Source organism: Herpailurus yagouaroundi, unplaced genomic scaffold (genome assembly GCF_014898765.1).
Source record: "Herpailurus yagouaroundi ecotype Mexico unplaced genomic scaffold, PumYag 77, whole genome shotgun sequence".
Lineage (NCBI taxonomy): Eukaryota > Metazoa > Chordata > Mammalia > Carnivora > Felidae > Herpailurus > Herpailurus yagouaroundi.
Genome location: NW_024412388.1, coordinates 1,691,005 through 1,709,825, shown reverse-complemented (window position 1 = coordinate 1,709,825; position 18,821 = coordinate 1,691,005). Strand labels below are relative to the sequence as shown.

General features: G+C 62.6%; 1 protein-coding gene across 5 annotated transcripts in view; it reads right to left on the bottom strand.

Annotated features, from left to right (window-relative positions):
- The window catches only part of PRDM16 (PR/SET domain 16), a 255,306-nt gene extending 240,817 nt beyond the window's left edge, over positions 1-14,489 (bottom strand). For 3 of the 5 annotated variants that reach the window (XM_040459139.1, XM_040459149.1, XM_040459158.1), the window contains exon 1: positions 14,017-14,489. The gene's annotated coding sequence lies outside the window, so the exon portion shown is untranslated. The remainder of the gene's footprint in view (positions 1-14,016) is intronic. The other 2 variants (XM_040459122.1, XM_040459129.1) reach the window with 1 other exon arrangement.
- Between the last annotated feature and the right edge of the window lie 4,332 nt (positions 14,490-18,821).

Below are 18,821 nucleotides of genomic sequence, written 5' to 3'. Positions count from 1 at the left end.
TCCTATTCAGAGCCCTGTGCCTTCCTTGGCCACGGCGGACATGGAGATCTTCCCACTTGGACTGCAGCAGGTGTGGCCTACTGGGGGGGACTGGAGATCACGGGGACCCAGCTGGGGCCACGGGGGAGGCAGAAGCGGCAAGGTGGGCAGAAAGCCCCCGGAGTCTGCCTGACACTGGACCCACGGGACTGTGGGGCTACAGGAGGCTCACGTTCTGGGCCACCGCCCATCCTGATGGTGCCCCACGCGGCGTCCCTCTCCCTGAAGGTTCAAGCTGCTCCTGTAGAAGGAAAAGGCCTTCCGTGGCGGTACAGACAGTCTGTCCCCCTCCTGTAACAGCCTGTCAGGTTGGGATGAGAGCTCCCACCGAAAAGTACCCCCCCCCCCGCTGCCACCGCCCCGCCACGAGAGTGCTTCAGCCGGCGGTGACAACACTCATCAGCCCGTTTAGGGACACGTTGGCAGATCGCTGCGGCAGACCCTAATGACTCATCACAGGCGAGGCCCTGGCAGGTCCCCGTGACAGAACACAGCGGCACACGCGGGAAGGCAACAGTAGGGCCCAGTGGGGCACGGAGGCTCTAAAATCAGAAACTCACAAAGAAGCTCATAGATCAGGAGACGGGTTGGAAGAGGCAAGAAACGCCAAGGTGGATTTTACTTTTTTTGTGTTCATCAGCCTAATGGCTTCGGAAGCTGTGACTTTCTTTAAAGTAGAGCTTGTAAAGGAAGACTCCCCAGCAACATGTTAAATCAAAAGTTCCCGAGCACGGATCTCTGCGTAGACGTGCACTCGTTCATTTGAATTTTGTAAGAGTGTGGCGTGTTATTAATATAATTGCCAGTTGCAGAAATGGCACATTTACTGAGTTTTCTGTATAACCGTGCGTCCCGTGCTTCTCAATGGTGTCAGTTTGATATTCAGCTGGTGTTTACTTAGCATATGACTGTTAATCAGCGTAAATTAAATGTGTACTTGAAACCCCCACTTAAAGCCCTGCTAATTATTTTTTGATCCAAACAGGACTGCTTTTTCCGGAAGGGTGAATTGGGGCTCTCCGGGACCAAATATTAGCGAGAGAAACTGTTGCCAGCGTTGAGGACTGGCCTCCAAAGAGACGCACCGCTGTTTTGCCTACGGCGAATCACGGGTCGTGTCCGCAGGAGCTGTGCTCTGGTCCAACCCGGTGGTCATCCCCATACAAGCAGGCTGGTGGTCAACAGCTCGCTTTTCATCTGGGAGAGCCGCGTGCCCACCGGGTGGGTGACAGCCGCGCGAACCGTTCCTCTAACCTCAGGCCGTGTCCCCGGCACAGACGGGTAGCCCTCACGCAGGCACGCACACGCACACACGTGCACGCAGCCCAGACCCCCCCAACTCACCACCCAGGCCCCCACCGTGTTTCTGGTTCCACTCGCGACCCACGCTCCTAATTCCCTTCTAGACCCCTCCCGGCCCCAGCGCACCCACAGCCTCTGTCCTCGTTGGGACCATCCACCCCACCACCTGCTGTTGCCTATGAACGCAGAGACGTGCAGGCAGATCTGGAGAGGTGGAAAGGAAGGTTGCGTGGCAGGCCCAACGGCGAAGCCCGGGGGATGGGGGCCACCTCCTTCTCCCACTCAGAAGAAGAGAGGGGCATACACGAGTTCCGGCACTGCCCACGAGCCAGGTCTGGCCTGGCCTGGCCTTCGGCCTCCGGCCATCTGGTTACCTACCCCAGGCGGGCATTTCCTGGACACTTCCTGACTAAGGACCCCTTAGCAAGGGCCAATGTTAGGCTGTTCTTCTGGGGACAGTTCTTAGTGGCCATCCCTTAGCTCTGGGCTCAGTCGGGCAGAGAGGGGATACGCAGGAGAGGGGGCTGAGAAGAGGCCTGAGCCTCTGGGCAGAGCTTGTATTGCCTGAGATGACCCATAGTTCCTCTAAGTCTCTGTTTCTTTGTCAGAGATGGGCATCTAAGAGTACCTATTGAGAGGATGAACGAGGCAGAGCACAGATAGTGCCTGATAGGTTAAGGCCCTCATACATGTATGTCAGTGGATGAATGGTTGGCTGGCTGGCTAAATATGGGATGGATGGATGGATGGATGGATGGATGGATATGTAGATGGGTGGATGCATGGGTAGATGGATGGGTAGATAGATGGATGGATAGATGGGTGGATGGATGATGGGTGGGTGGGTGGGTGGGTGAGTGGATGGATGGATAGGTGGATGGCTATGTAGATGGGTGAACGCATGGGTAGATGGATGGGTGGATGGATGGATAGGTGGGTAGATGAATGAATAAATGGATGGGTGGATGGATAGATGGATGGATGGGTAGATGGATAAAAATGGGTGGGTGGGTGGATGGATGGGTAGATGGATGGATGGATAGATGGGTGGATGGATGATGGGTGGGTGGATGGCTATGTAGATGGGTGAATGTATGGGTAGATGGATGGGGGTGTGGATGGATAGGTGGGTAGATGAATGAATAAATGGATGGGTGGATGGATAGATGGGTAGATGCATGAATAAATGGATGGATGGATAGATGGGTGGATGGATGGATATGTAGATGGGTGGATGGATGGGTAGATGGATGGATAGATGGGTGGACGGATGATGGGTGGGTGGGTGGATGGATAGGTGGGTAGATGAATGAATAAATGGATGGGTGGACGGATGGATGGATGGGTAGATGGATAAAAATGGGTGGGTGTGTGGATGGATGGGTAGATGGATGGATGGACAGATGGGTGGACGGATGATGGGTGGGTGGAGGAGAGGTGGGTGGGTGGATGGATGGATAAATGATTGAATGGATGGATGGATAAGCACTGCCTGTAGTTCAGGGGCCTCAGGTGCTAAGTTTCAAATGGGGCCTAAAGGGCTTTGACCCCTGATTCTGACTCGAGGGTCCTCAGAGACCCCTCACCTTTCGCACACACCCCAGCATAGGAACACCCGTGTCCAGCTGTGGCAAAGGGCATGAGGCCGGGGGTTGGTTCCCAATTCAAAGGCAGCACGGCTAAGACTTTTGCAGTCAATCTCCCACATCCCCACATACCCCGGGGGTTAAAGGGCAAGGTTCAGCCTCAGCTATAATGTCACGGCTGGGCACCAGCTTCCCCCAAACGTCTTTTTTTTCTCCTACTTGTTTGAAGATCAAACCCAGAGACGGGGGACATCCAGATTCCTTGGGACAGGAGGGTGAGGGCAGACACACTCTTCGGAGAGAGGGCGCGCTCACAGTGGGCGGGAAGGGCTGCCTGTGCAGGGCCAGAGGGTAGATGCGTGCCTTCAGGACTGCCTGTGGCCATGTGTCCAGAGCCACAGTCCAGAGGGTCACGGGCACGGGGAGGACTCACGTTTGGCCCAAAGCCCTTCCCCTAATTAGCAGACACCCGAGGCTTGCTGACCTTGCACTTGTGCTTAGATGCTGGATCGTGTAGATTTGGGGAGGACCTTCTGTACCCAACCTCATCGTCTGGGGTGCGTTTTCTCCTATTAGGAGCCCCCCGTCCCTTGAGGGGGAACCTGGGGGGTGGGGGGCCCTGGCACATCCCAGCCATGGCAGGTCTCCGTCTGTCGTTGGCAGGGCCCAGAAAACACCCGGGCTCCGGCTCCCTAGAGTGCTCAACGTCAGCATCGAAGACTGCCGCCAGCCAGTCCCCGCTGAGGGAGCCTGTCCCAGGCCCACGTTAGCTGGAATCGGCCTCCAAGGTGACAGCAGCCCAGAGCACATCTCAGCAAATGCAATTCCCCAGCCTGGAGCCGGACGGTCAGCCCTGCTACTGAGGCTGGACCCTCCCTCCTGAGCCACGAGGTTGAATGAAGAAGTTGATACGAACTTGTCGGTTTCCTTCTGGTGAAGTAAGACCCAGCAGGCTCTTGGTGCCACGTGGTGCCCTGTGCCAGGGGGCAGGTGGCCGCTCGAGGCCCCACAAACACCAGCCTGACCTCTGACGCCGTCGGAGCAAACCCCGGACGGCACGGGCCTTGCGCAGGCTGGGAGTCTCCGGGCCCTGCAGGAGGCCGTGCCGCCGGGTCGGGGCAAGGCCCCGCCTTCGGGGCTTCCCGCTCCCCCTGCAACGTGGAAAGGGACGCGACTTGTCGCAGACACAGACACGTGGCCCCGGAGCTGCAGAACCCTGGGCCGGACCTCGGGAGCTGAGGCCGGACGGGGCCTTCAGGGCTGCTGTGGTTGACGCCCCAGCGGGCTGACGGGGCCCCGGGTGCGGAGGCCTGAGGGACTCTCCGAAGCCGGCAGAACGCTAAGCCACGTCCCCGCTCACTGGCCCGGGAGCCAGCCGGGTGAGCCGCGAGGCCTTCTACCGACCGGAAGAGCGGTACTGAACGCTCTGGCTTTTAGCTGTTTAGACGACGGTAAGTAAAGGCACGGGTTTGGGGATGTCGGGAGACACGTCTCAGGAAAGCAGGGCAGGGGGTGAGCGTCCACGGTGTCCTGGGAGCAGCTGGCACGCCGGCCCAGAGTGCCCTGTGAGGCTGGGCGGGAGGAGTCCAGCTGGACGGAGGGTTCTGTCCCGTCGGTGCCCCCGGGACAAACCCCCAGACTGTGCTCTGCCAGCTGACAGGGGTGCCGGACCACACGGCGGGTCGAGGGGGGCAGACCGCGGGACAGACAGGAACTACAGGGCCTTGGTGGCCCCGGAGAGTGCCCCCCACCCCACGGGCCGGCCCGACTCCCGGTGGAGGAGAAGCTGCTGATGACGCTCGGGCGTTGAGACTCGGGGCAGACCAACTTCAACCCTGACTAGTGCTGGCTTCTCATCTTTGTGGCCCCACATCCGGACGAAGGGCGTCGAGACCCCCTTCCCGCCCCTGGTCCTTTCTCAGGGCTCACCTCTTCCTGCCGCAAAAGCCGGAACCAATTGTGGGTCCCAGCCCCTCCCAGGCCTGGTCACAGAAGAGACAGAAAGGTCCAGTGGACCTTCTCCAGTGTTACTTGAGCAGATCCTAAATTAAACGGAAGTTTCTTAAAAGCCACATGGTGCGGGGCGCCTGGGGGGCTCAGTCAGTTAAGCGCCAGACTTCGGCTCAGGTCACGATCTCGTGGTTCGTGGGTTCGAGCCCCGCATCGGGCTCTGTGCCGACGGCTCGGAACCTGGAGCCTGCTTCGGATTCTGTGTCTCCCTCTCTCCCTCTCTCCCACTCAACTGTCTCTCTCTCTCTCTCTCTCTTGAAAATAAATAAAAACATTAAAAAAAAACATTAAAAGCCACGTGGTGCTCTGATCCCACTTGAAATGGGACTCTGAGAAGCCAGCCCGGTGTTTGGGGGAGGAAGAAATCTAGAGAAGCAGGTAGCTGAGGTCAGGAAGCTGCATCGTGCAGCCCCGGGGCAGGGCCAAGGTCGGCCGAGCAGGGGACACGCGTGTCTGGGCGCCCTCTGGACCCTTGGCCACCTTGTCCCAGAAGCCTGCTCTGCTGCCTGTGAAGGACACCTTCAACGTTCTCCTGGAAAGTTCCGTGTCACGCGTCATGTCCTTGACCTAGACAGAACGGCCTTCCCGCCTAAGCCCAGCCCTCTCGAGGTCATTCAGAGTCACAAGTGCTTTTCCTGTGAACTTCCCAGCACACACCGGACTCTCGAGAACTTTCTCAGAGGAGGAAGCACAGGGAGAACACTCCCTAAACTCGGATCAATACAGTGCACCTTTTCACAACTATCCCGATCGATCCACTGTGTACCGACAGCCTCAGAGGCGCGGCCTCAGCTTTCACAGAATGTTAAGCTTAGGAAGCACCTTAATCGATCCCCACCCCTGGGGAAACTGATGCAGGGAGGGGCAGGGGAAGGGCTGGCCCAGTGCAGGCTGCCGGCAGGTGGGGCCAGCGTTGGGCGGGGAGTCCGCAGGGCTGGCTTGGGCACCCTCCACCGGGTAGGCGAGCGAGGGGCACGCCTGTGTGGCCATCTCGATGCTGATGGAGGGGCCCTGGGTCTGGGCACCGCCCGGCCGCAGCTCCTGAACGGACTTGGAAAGCCAGAGAAAAATGCAGGTGACAGCAGTTACGCCCCCCGGCACCTCACGGGCCGCAGACCTGCCACAGCCCCCCCCCCCCCCCCCCCCCGCCCTGCCGGCTTTCTTCCCCATGTGCTGGGGCGGTGCGGGGGGGAGGGAGTTCCGGGCGCGTTTGGGGGATCCCAGGGATCGGGAGCCTCTTCAACTTCACGCAGTGCACTTCCTGTGCAACCCCCCTGAGTCGGGGGGAGCCTCAGGACAAGGCGGGGAAAGCGAGGCTGCAGACTCCTTCCGTCAGCTGGCAGGGGCTGGACGGACGGCAGCACGGGGAGCCGAAGCGGTCCGCCTTTCCCGGCAGGGCCTGTCCGGGGGCCGCCCTCCACCATCCACCACGTCCCAGGGAGTGCGGGTCATCGAGCCATTGGCAGAGAAGGACACTTGGGGCAGAGAGGGACTTTACAACGATGGGGCAAGGGGAGCCTTGGGTGGGACAGGCCACAGCCCACCCCGGGCTCGCAGGCCTGGCCCCCCGGGCTCCTTGCCGGTGTTGGTGCCCCAGGAGCGCCAGCCTTCCCGCAGGTCTGGCTGGTGAGGGACACCTGCCAGGGTCAGGCGCCCGCGAGGACATCCATCTGTGACGCTGCTCTGCCCCGGCACCCAGACGGCTCCCATCGAGGCACCCCTTAATTCCCCTGGGGGCTCCTGCCCACCCCTCAGTCGGGGCCCCCTCCGTGAAGCGGTCCTGGTACCCCCACATCATGCCGCCATCCCCCAACCACGGCAGCAGTGAGCACGGGGCTGGGGTCCGCGTGCAGCCGCGTGATGGGAACAAGGAGGAGGCCTGGACAGAAGGCCCCTCAAAGCCCAGAGTGCTGCTTCCTCTTCTCGGTCCCCCATGCTGCCGCCCAGAAGGGGTTTCCGGAACAGGGTTCGCAGAATCGGGTGGAGGTCAACCCAGAATCGCAGATCCTCAGGGCTGCGTTTCACAGCGTCTGGCCCAGAACGTGCATCTGAACGGAGGCGTCGTAGGAAACGAAACCCGAGGCGGACCCCGACGCAGAGCCCGTGAGCTCCCCACGGCCCCCGCTCCCGGACGCCTCTGCACCTCCCCGGGGAGCAACGCTGTCAGGTGGAACCAGGCCTCCCGGGTCAAGACCGGGGGTCTCAGCCTTCGCCAAGACGCTGCGGGGCAAGGGCGACCCTTCCCATTCGTCCAAAACAGCCACAGAGGGAGGGACTGCGCGGGCGACCTGGCCTCCGTGGCCTCAGCTCACAAACGGCCCGGACGGCCCACAGCGTGGTCCAAGGTCGTGTCACAAATGATGGCATCCCCGAGGCATCTGGTGGTGGCCCCGGGTCCCCCCGTATTTCCATCTGCCTGAGTCTGATGGCTGGAGAAGGGGCAGCCGGGACGGGAGCGGGGGGCAGGTGTCCCCGTGACGCCCGCTCACTGGGGCTCGGCCTCCTCTCCCTCCCTAGGCCCCAAATTACCCAGCTCTTAGGGTGCGTCCTCCTCACCCTGCTCACAAGGGAACACACACAAACACGTGCACATCTCGTCGCAGACACACACACGCACGCACGCACGCACGCACGTGCACACACGGGACACCTTGATCACAGGCTTCCACGTGGCTATAAAACGGGTCATTGACATGACTTGCTTCCGGGAGGTTCTTGAATGATTTCTATGACCCCCCCCAGGCAGGTGGTGGCAGTCCCAGTGGAGCCCCCGTTCTCAGCAGAAAGCCAGCACCCATTTGCTGGCTGGTGGGCGCCCGGTTTCTACCAGAGAAGGGTGAGGGCTGGGGTGCGTGTGCCAGGGCAGGACATCCTGAAAGGCGCAGGGACGTGGACACGAAATCCAGAGGCCCCGAGGGGCTGGGGTGTGGCCTGTCTGGGTGCCTTCCGCCTGGTGGGACCCCTACAGCTCAGAGAGCTGCGTCCGGCCCTGTTCCCTCGGAGGGGTCAGAGCCCCATCCCGGCCCGGAGGCCCTGCGAGCTCCCAGGTGGAGGGCACATCTTCCCGATTCTGCTGACCCGGTGCCTAGGGACCACGTGATGCCATCCTGACTGGGTATCTGGGAGGGCCAGCGTCTCCGAGTCTCTCCCAGGGATGCCAGCCGCCCACGCTATGGGTCTGGGGTCCCGGTGAAGGCCCCCTGTGGGGGCGGGGGTGGCCGGGCCTCGCCAGCTGGTCACACAGGGTAGAACCAGTGGCCGGTGTTCTCGGACCTCCCTGCAGGGCGACGGGGCCCATCGGCCCAGCACCGGGGTCTGCAGAGGGAGAAAGAGTTTCAAGGCTGTGGCTGTCGTCCCCATCAGGAGAGAGAAGGCGCTCACGCAGGCTCAGTGCAGAAGGCGGCCCCTGGGTGGGGGTCCTGCTGCCCCCGTCCCGACGCCCCGACCGGCAGGCAGGGGAGAGTCCGAGCGGGGCCCAGACCCGCGTCCACTCTGCCAGGCCGGCCAGCGCTCGCCACGCGCCTCGCCGGAACAGCGGAGGAACCCGAGCTCAGGCCACGCGGGCCCACGCGGAGCGCTCCGGGAGGAGGCGAGGACCAGACACGGCCCCGCGCGTCTCCTGCGTCGCCAGTGTTGTCTCCTTTCTTATTTTTATTCAAAATGACAGGCGACCCAGGAGGCGGAGTGCAGGCTGCCGTGCGTGCACGCGTGGTCACCAGCCACGTGTGACCTAATGGGAAACACGGCAGCCGCAGCCGGCATCCGAGAAAGGCTCAGGGCTCCCTAACGGGGAAGCCTCCACGGACGGGTCCACATCCTGCCTCGGCACCGCCGAGCTGGCGGCACGGACAGCTCAGGGCCCCCGTGGCGGCCGCAGCCCGGGCGCTGGGTTAACCTCCCAGCGACGCCCAGGCCCAGCCGGGCAGCAACGCCCTCTCGCCGCCGCCCTTTGCCCTTCCGGACGCCGCCGGCTTGTCACGAAGCCCCCGAGCGGTGCTCCTCAAGGCAAACGTCCACTCTCGAGGGAGCGCGTGGCTCGGGAGTCCCGGGAGGGCACGCGCTCCAGGCAGACACCTGACGGACAGAGGCCGGGTCCTGACGCCCGGGGCTCCAGCCCTTGGCGTCCGCGCCGGCTGAGGATGGCCCCTGTGCGCCTCCTGCAAAGATGCCTGCCTCCCACGACCCACGAGCACCTCTGCAAGTGAGACGAAGCCTCCTCTGCGGCGGCACGAAGGCGCGGGCAGGACTCTGGCCTCCGCCCCCCTGCGCCCGGGGCAGGGCTCCCCACGCTCGGCCAGGCGGCTCGTCGTTAGCTTGTTCACAGATGTTTCCACTCGATTTTGCAAATGTGCTCCAGGCCCAAGACATCACTGTTTGTTCTAGAAATCAAAAGGTCTTGCCTGGCTGTGAAAGATGCCTGACCGCCACCGTCCCAAGTCCCTCCCCGATCCCTTCCTGCAGGACCAAACCCCTGATGAATGCGCCCCGCGGGGGAGGGGACGCCCAGACCGCTTTCGGTTTCTCATCGGCCTCGTTCCAAAACCCGCTCCCTGCCCTGCAGTTCTCACCTCGCTCAGTCCACGGCGTCTGCCCACTGCCCCCCCCCCCCCGCCTTGAGTGGCAAATGCACCGCATGACCCCGGATTTTAAAGGAGCACCGTCGAAACGCGTGCCCCTGCCACAGCTGAGCCCAAGCACCCTTGGCTCCAGAGGGTCAGAAAAAAAATGTCCCCTGCCACAGCGGCACACACTTCTGTCACAGGATGCCGGGGGCCATCCCGGGTCTTTGCTCGGCATCTCCGTGACCGATTTCCAAGCGCTGTCACCGCTCCCGGAGCCAAGACGGTGGGACTGGATCCCCTGTTTCAGGAAAGTTCTGAATCCGTGCACCGTCTCTGTCTTTCTGCCTATTTCTCTCTGCTCCCCTGTGGCTCTCAAAAATCAGGACTAGCAAAGCACCACAGAATAAGGCCATTTATTTCCACAAAATTTATCATCCCCTTAACGGGCTGCCGTGGCCGGCATATTATTTACACCGCATCGGGACCCACTCGGCGCTCCCGACTCCCATCCTCGGCAGCTGGGGCGGCCGGGAGGGTCCCGGCAGAGGCCAGGCCCGGCTTTGATATCTCACTGATAACGTATTGTACAATTAGATCAATTTGACAATTTCCATTATGGCTGATAAAATATTTATCGAGCCTTGGAGATGATGTCTGATCTCCGCATCATTTGTTCTGCTAATGGGGGGGGCTGACGAGGCCGCAGACAGAGCCGGGGGCCCACCCCTCACCCCCCTGCTCCCCATTAGGTTTGCAAATTGCTGGCACCAGTCATAAATTACCGCCCAGCCCAGCGAGATTGATGCTGAGCTGACAGGGCAGGTAGGTGACTTGTGATGACATTGTTCTATAGAAGCATTAATCATGGCAGAAAGAGAAAATACCCTCAAATTGGCCCATAAGTCTAAATATTAAGGAACGAGGCGCAGGCAGCTGGAGAGCGGCTTTAGCAAGAGCTGGAAATTGGGAAATGAAAAACATTTTCTATCATTTAACAAATCATCTTAATAATTCCCAGTGTTTGTGCTCAGAGTGCCAGGGAGCCCAGACCCGCGTGCCCTCCTGATGCCTCGCACGGCAGGCCGGGGACCCCGAGGCGGCCTCGGGCCGGGGCGTCCACACCCGCGCTCAGAGCTGCAGGCTCCTCGGCGCACGGAGGCACTGCCCCTGTGAGCGCGGGGACGGACGCCCAGTGCAACACGGCCGTGCGCGCTCTCGGGAAACCGAGGCGAGGACCCAGAAGGGCTGCCGGGTAGCGGGGGGCTCTGGGTACAGGAAGGGACCGCTCGGCTGTGGTCCCCCCGACGACTGGGCACACGGGGGCAGCAAGGGCGCCCCGAGCGCGAGTGTCTGCAGCCCCGGGCCGGGCAGTGAGGGGGGCGGGGGGGACATCACCGTAAAAGACAAACGGCCCTCGAGGAATCGCCCCGAGTTAGAAAAGCCCACGTGCTTTTAGCGGCAAATGAAAAGCAAACACGTCAATGAGTGAGTGAAGGGCACGGTCTGCGGCCCGGTGCTCAGCAGGGGTGAGCGCCGGCAGGGGAGGCTGGGGGTCCGAGCGCGGCCCCTCAGCTGTGCCCGCCCGACGCTGCCCGGCGCATCCCAAATCGGGGGCCCCGCGAGAGCCCCCGGTAGCCGTGCTCCTGCTCGGAAGGCTGCAGTGCAGAGTAATTAAATTAAATTGATGCTGTCCCTGCTTTGAGGCCACCCTTGATTTAAGGCCAGAAAAGGAAGCAATTAAATTTAATAAAAACCAGGTCCCTAAACAAAGATATACGGCCAGCGCGGCCGTCCGGAGACGGCATCCGCCCCGCGAGAGGCCGCTCTGGGCGCTGCTGATGTCGGGTTTAAAATAAAAGAAATAATCACCTCCCGGAGCCTCTTTTCCAGCGTGCCTCTCTGAAGCGCCCGTCTCGCTAATGACTCTGTCAAGCACCAGAAGCCGACAGTCCCGCTCAGAGGGGGACCCACGGCCACTGCTGACCGGGGGACGCGGCGCTGAAGTGCGCGTCCGGCAGGGGCAATTAAAGGTGGGCTGTCGGGGCTCAAGGTCAGGGTGCACGGCCCCCGGGGGACGGCGCGAGGGGACGGCTCTGGGACGAGGGGTGAGGAGCGGGAGGCGCCCGTCACCCTGGCACGCCTCCCGCGTCCACCCCTGCCCCCAAACCCCTCTCGGCCCGGAGCCCTTCCTTCCGCCTTTGACGGGAGCAGCCCCCCCACCCCCGTTAACGGGCCCGGGCACGTGTGCGGCCTGGAAGGCGGGCCCCTCGCACTCTGAAAACGGCCTCTGTTCTCAGTGGTGAGGGAAGTCGTGGCAGCCCAGGCAGCCGGAGCGCGGACCACGGCGGGACACAGCCAAGGAGGCTGGTGACCGTTCACGCTGGCATGGACACAGCGAGCTCAAGTCCCCCGCGTGGCCCCCAAGACAGAGCACTGCAGCGCTGAGCCCCTGGAGGGGCGCCCGGGGGGGTCTGGGGCCCCAGCGGGACCCCCGCCTGCCCCGATGGCACCTCCGTCCCTCCACTGTCGTGGCTGGGTGACCAGCACTCAGGAAGCGAGTTATCTGCTATCGATCTGCTGCCCGCTTTGGGCAAAGGGGCACGTGACTCATTATTTAAGCACCCGTCCCCCCCCCCCCCCGGAAGGTCGCCAAGGGCAGCCCCACCCCTGCTTCTTTCTCCGTGGTCCCCGTGAAAACGCTGGCTGTGCTGGGGCGGGGGGTGGGTGTGGAGGGAGGCAGGATTCCCGAGTGCTGCGTTTCCCTGGGGAGGGAAGGCCAGGGTGCCAGGCAGGGCGGGAGCGTGGGCCGGCCAGCCCGCCCCTCCGAAAGGAGAGAGCAGAAAAGTGCAGACGTGTCGGTGTTGAGATTTGTCGGGACGATAAGTCGGGGAGCACACTGGGCCTCTGAGCACCGGGTCCCGAGCCTCTGCCGAGAACAGAAGCCCCATTCTCTTATCCCAAAGGTCAGAGTTGAGCGCCCACGGCACCCAGGAAAACCGGCCGAGGAGGAGGTGAGAGGGCAGCACAGGGAACAGTCTTGGTTCCTCCTCCTGCTTCCCAAGGGCTGATGGAAGTGACAACAAAACCAGAGAGATCCCGGATCCACCAGCCAGCCCCAGGCCTGCGCACGCGGCTCCTTCCCCAAGGTCCTCTGAGACCACCCACCTCACTTAGACGGCTGAGTGACCACGAGGCCACATCCCCCCCCCCCCCCAACATGGCTGGAAGGCCTGTGCCCTGACACCTGCTAGGCCAGAGCAGGGAAGCCTTCGGGAACTTTCTGGAATTTTCCCGAACTTTCTGGGCCACATCACCCAAACCTCCCGAGGGGCCAGTACCGTATTCCAAAAAGAGGAGTCTGTGACAAACAGCCAGGCCCTCTCGGTTGCCTTCCGGGTGAACTTTGTCGACCACTCCTGGGGCCAGCCGCAGAGCGTAGGGAAACCCGGGCCCCGGAAACGAGGACGTCTTGTTGGCTTCTTCGGATGAGGACACCTCAGGGGGGGAAGCGGAGGATGCCGCACCCACCTTCTGCCCACACAGGAACTGGGGAAGGTGATGGTCCGGGAGGTGGGCACAGGCGTGCGGGCAGCATGGCGCTGGGAGACCCGGGGTATGGGCCGGGCGTTCCCGGGGGCGCAGCAGGCGTGCCTGGGATACAGAACCGGATGCAGCCTCACCCATCGGCTCCCCGACAGTGCGCCCTGAGACCCAGCCCCTCAGGACGGGCCCGGCGAATCCCTCATGTATCTAACCGACGGGTTTTCTCTCAGTCCTTGGAGACGTGGGTGCAGAGTCAGTGCTGTTGAATCTGGACCAGACCCTTGGGGTTCCACCCAGAGCTCCGCGGCATTGTTCGGTCAGGACGGAGGCGGCCCCACACCCTTCCCCCCCGAGATCCTGAGATTACACAGAAGAAGAGGTGGCGGGGGACACGCTGTTACTTCAAGAGGGATTTGGGGTCCCCCCCGTCCTTTCCTAAGAACACAAGCTTGTCATGAACAGCATCCAAGAGCCAAGGTCTGTGGGCTCTGGGCCTCCCACCCGCCCACCCAGCCCCGGAGGCCCCAGCCGCCCCCGGCCCCGGCCCCCCCCCCCCCCCCCCCACAAGGGACCTGAGACATCTTAGCGCCCAGGATGGCGACACTGGTGGGGAGGGGCTGGCCTGGCGCTCCTGGACACTCGAGGTCCAAGCAGCCGGTGCTGCGGCCGCGAGGGCAGGAGGGCGGGCGGCTCTGCTCTTTGGCAGGAACCCCGAACAGGCAGTCCCAAGAGCGAGGCTTTCCTCTGGTGTCAGGGACACTTCCCAAGAGCCCACTTTGTAGGAAACCCGATTCCCAGCTGCTGCGTGGAGGTGAGAAGCTATCTCAGGGTTTACGCACCCGAGAAGGAATCCTTCTCAAGCTTCCCTTTGTTCCTCTCGGGGAAATCTCCACCCTCCTCTATCCACGCAAAGCCACCTCCTCCAGGGAGCCCTCCAGGGCGTCCCCTCTGCACCCGGCCACATCTGGTCTTACTTGCAGCACCTCCCTGGTTTCCAGGACTCGGGCACTCCAGGGAGAGGTGCTGCTACCGGAACATTCTGGGATCTTGGAAAGAAGCATCCTACACTCGTTGCCTGGGCAGTTGGGGACAGCGCGGGTGGCATCCCCCTGGCAGCTACCACTGTCCCCGGAACTGATCTCTCACACATGATGGGGCTTTGCCGGGAGGGGGAGGGCTCTGCATTCCTTGTTTCCTGTGCGACAGGCACACATCTAAATCTGCATCGTGTGACCCGCCTCACATGCCGGCTCTCGGGCTGGCAGCTGTGAGGTCAGAGAGAGGGGAGAGGGGGCCCGGGGGCCGCCGGAGGGTGCCGCTGCAGGAGCCCTGTCCCCGGTCCCCTGGATGCCTGGATGAGGGAAAGGGGTGAGAGCAGGGATGACGTCCCAGGCTGGTCTGCACATCCCGGGCTGGGGCTGGACTCCCTGCGGCCATGGCCTCCCTCTGACTCAGTTTCCTCCTCTCTACAATGGGATGGAACTCCGTTGACGGCTTCCCCGCCCACCGCATTTGTCTGACGACCCAGCACTGGGATGAGCCCTCTGGACCAGCCCCTCCCCGGCCCAGAGCCAGGCGTGCGGGGAGACGGCACGTCCTGCCTCGTTCTCCTCAGAGCCCCGTGAACCATTCCCAACGTCCCAGCACAGACAGCATGGGACACGGACAGCACGCTGCCCCAGGAAGGGGTTCGCGTGTGGAGACGGGGGGGCCTGTAACCACCTATGGGGCAGTGTTTGCCAGAACTCAGAGGTGGGGTGGTGGGGGCCCCTCAGGAGATATCCCATGAGCCCATTCTCTGTCCATCCCGTGTCCAGGGCCTCTGTCCCTCAGAAAGCCCAGCAGTCCACAGAGCTGACTTGTGGGTGCAGTGACTCAGGGGTCACTGTGTCCAAAACCTAGGGACCAGCTTCTCCCCGTTCTGCCACTCGGCAAGACAGGGACGATAAAACAGGGGGGGCGGGGCCCCGGACGTGGCGGGGCCTGGGTTTAAATCCCGGCCTCCAGACTTCTGACACCATCCGTCCTTAGAGAAGTGACCTTGAGTCCTCTTTCCTTGTCTGTAGGACAGGCGGCATGCGGTGAGGATTGGGGCCGGCGAGCCCGGGCGCCCCCACCTCCCGGCCCCACCCTCACCTCTGCCACCATCACCTTGCCCGGGGCAGGTGGGCTGACGGCGGTGGCTTCCACTTTCACGGTGCCCCGAGTCACTGCGCCCCCGTCGGCCAGTGGCGGGGGGTCGCCACCCCCCCCCCCCCCCCCCCCCCCCGCTGGGTGCAGCTCGAGGCCGAGACCCGTGGGCCCACCGCCAGGCCGCGCAGGCTTCACTCTCTCTTCCCAGGGGCAGCTCCTGGGCCCCTGGCCGGCACCCCGTGCCCCGTCCTGGCCCCCGTCCCGTGTCCCATGGCTCCGGACAATGGGGGAGCCAAACGATCTCCTTGCACCTGGACGTTTAATTCCAGCTGCTGTAGAAATAACAAGAGACGCCCCCTGCTCCTCTCCCAGCTCCCCACCGGGCCCCCGAGACATGGTCCAGGCCCCTCCCCAGCCTCACCCTCCCTGGGCGGGCGAAGGACACTGAGGAGGGGGACGGCACTTGGGGGACCAGCCGAGGGACGAGGGGAAGGGAGGGCTGGGGGCGGCTGGGGTCCAGCACCGGACTCAACAATGCCAATACCTGTTTCTCGGGGTAACCTGACCCTATAATTATGCCTAAGCCCCCGTGGCGGGGGGGGGGGGGGGTGCTCAGAGCCACAATGCGAGTGCTCGGAAGGAAGCCGGGGAAGAGACCCTTTAATTGTCATTGCCACGCCGGGCGCATTGCGTCAGGCGGGTTCCAGTTACTGGGCTCACAGCTGGTGTGGCACCTGCCGCCTGGGGTCGGGGGTGGGGGTGGGGGGGGCGCACACCTTGGCCGAGCGCAGAGGCCGCCAGGCTGGGCCCGCTGCCCCCGGCCCCGTCCACCGGATTTGTTGCGAAAGCCCCTTCCCGGGCTGGCGACAATCTCATTGTTTGCCCCTCAGATAAGAAACACGGACTCGTGTGTTTTCTTTTCTTGAGGAAACGTCGGGCCCGAGGACGGTGTCTGCAGCACAGGAAGAGCCGGCCCAGGGGAAAGGCCTCCCTGGGCCCGCCCTTCCCACCCAGGCCCGCAGTGAGGACCACAGGCGCCCCTGCGGCCCACCTGCCTTCACACCTGCCCTCCCGAGCCGCGGCGCTCCTCGCAGTGACCGAGGCCCCTGAGTGGCAAGGGGACCCAGGAGTGCGGGGAAGACCCAGCCGGCGGCCGGCACGTGGACACGGGACCCCAGGCCCTGGCCCGTGGGTGGCCAGCAGCCCCCCTGCCGCCCGGCGGGCTAATCCGCGGCTCCGGAGCGCAGATTCCCTCCACCGGCGTGCGGGGCGATGGGCTCCCGCGAGCCCCACGCAGGCTCCGCGGGCAGCCCCCCCCACCAGACAAAAGGCTGCCTGTTCCTTGCCTCTGCCTCAACGCGGCTTAAGGACATTTTTGTCATTTTTGACCAGCTAATGTCTTGAAAAAGAAAATAAGTTGGCTAATCGCTTTAAGATTAATCTTCGCTGTTTTTGAACACTCTGGGTGCCGACGCTCGCTCTCCTGGACCAATTAGGTCACGGCCCCCGCTGCTCACGGGTCTCTTCCTGCCCCGCCTGCCCTCCGTGCCCGCGGGAGGCGCTGGAGGCCCGGGCCCAAGACGTCCCCGCCGGCGGTCACAGCCGCGGGCTCTGAAGCCGCAGCCAGCAAGGCCCCGCAGCCCCAACCCGGACCCACCTTCCCGCCTCCCGGCGGCTCCCCGGCCGTGCCCTACGCCTGGCGACCCCTGCCCTGCCGTCTGCTCCTGTGCCAGCCAACTCCTAGTCTCTACGAGTCCAGACGCAGGCCACGCTCCGGGGACCCTTCTGGACTCCCACGCTCCTCCACACGCTGCTGCCTCCCTGGCCCTTTCCACACAACCCCCCTTAGCTGGGGAGTTTCCGTGCCAGGCCGCCCTCCTCATCGGCCACCAACCCTGAGGGCCCAGGCCTGGAGCACCCTCGTGGGTCTGCCCTGAGCCCAAGGTTCTGGCTTCACTGGATGCCGGATCCCTCAGCCAGGCCTTGAGCCGCCGCAAATGGGGCATGAACAGCCCCACGAGTCGTGGGCTTTCGCAGAAGTCGGGTGGGATGCGGCGCGGTGGCCGGGGGCCGGCCGGCTGGGTTTGTAAGAACTCGCCGGGGAAGGGCGGCTCTGGGGGTCCTGCCCTGCGTGACCCATGGCTCCAACTTCAGCAAAGTCTTCCTCTGGGTAAGACACAGCTGCTCCCACCCCAGGGCGCGCCCTGGAACCGGTAGAAGTCAGCCCCACCAAGAAACCCAGTGGTTTCGTCTCCAACACCCAGTCGAGGCCGTCCCTCCCGTCTTTGCCAGGAGGCAGCAAGTGTGGCCGCCACGCCGGGGCCTCACGGCCACCCCGCTGGATGCAGGAGGGTCTCCATGGCCAGTGTAGATGTTCAACATTTAAGCTCCTCTGAAGCTCACCCTGGCGTCTCCTGTAAACACGCTCCGCTCAGGGCGTTCGATATGGCTTCCTGTCAATGACAAGCCTAGTTTTCCATAAACTGAGGGCGGGAGCTCGGTGTTTGTGCTGCATGAGGCTGTGGTCCCCGGTGTGTGCACTTGACTGGGCAGACCTGCCAAGGCCACCTCAGGCCTCCGTCTCCGACCCCCCACCCCAGGGTCCCTCCAGGAAGGAGAGAACTCCTAACTGGATGTGGCCAGTGCTCCCCCAGGCAAGTCCCCAAGGAATACTGGGCCAAAATAAGGGCCCCTTTGCTTTGAAGACAAGCTCTGTTTAAAATGATTCGTCGCCTCTCTCTTAGGAAGTGGAGGTGCTTACTCACAGAGGCAGGAGTGCGAACGGGATGGTTCTAGAACATTCCAGGTTCATGTGGGAGGAAGGAGGGCGCGGTGGAGGCGGGTTGAGAAGCCGCCTCCCACGTTTACCTAGCATCCAGGGTCTGAGGCAGTGAACTACGAATGCTGTAGCCCATCTGCCTCCTGGGGCATGTGTGCTCCTCTGGAAGGTTCTGGAAAGTTCTAGAAGGTTCTGTGTGGATGTCACCTGCAGGAGCCCAAGGCCTGGGGTTTCCCATCTGGCCTCCACCCGGCAGCCCCTTCCTTGCCCGCTGGCCAGCGAGTAATCCGGGCAGAGAGCAGGGCCCGGGTCCAGGTTCTGACACTCGTAAACACTGTCGACATAAGATGATATAAAGGCCACATGGTTTTCTGCCGCGCGGCCACGTTGTCCTTCCTCCTGGCCCCCATCCGCCCTCCTCCTCCTCCTCCTCGGCGCCCACCATCGGGGCTGCTCAGGCTGCAGACACCCAACCCCAAACTCTGATAAATAAGTTCAAACCTTTAAAAAGTGCCCTTAATGCCCCATTGTACCCTTGATTGCTCATTTCCCAGCTATATAATTAGCACATAAAGAACTCTCTCCTCCGAATTAAATGGCAGTAATTGGGTTTTTAAAAAACTAATTTAAATCCTAAACCCTTTGAAAAAAAATTGTCATTGTTTACATATTAAATGGACTAGCATTTTAAGTATTATGGGGCTAATTTAACAGGCTTATCTAGGACGTGGGCCACGGGGCAGGGCTGGGAGGGAGGAGACGGGCCTTCTCCGCACAACAAGCAACAAGCCGAGGAAAAGGCCTCACGCTCACTCCCAGGGGGCCGGGAGCAGGACCCCAGGGCAGCCCGGCCACCCTGGGACAAAC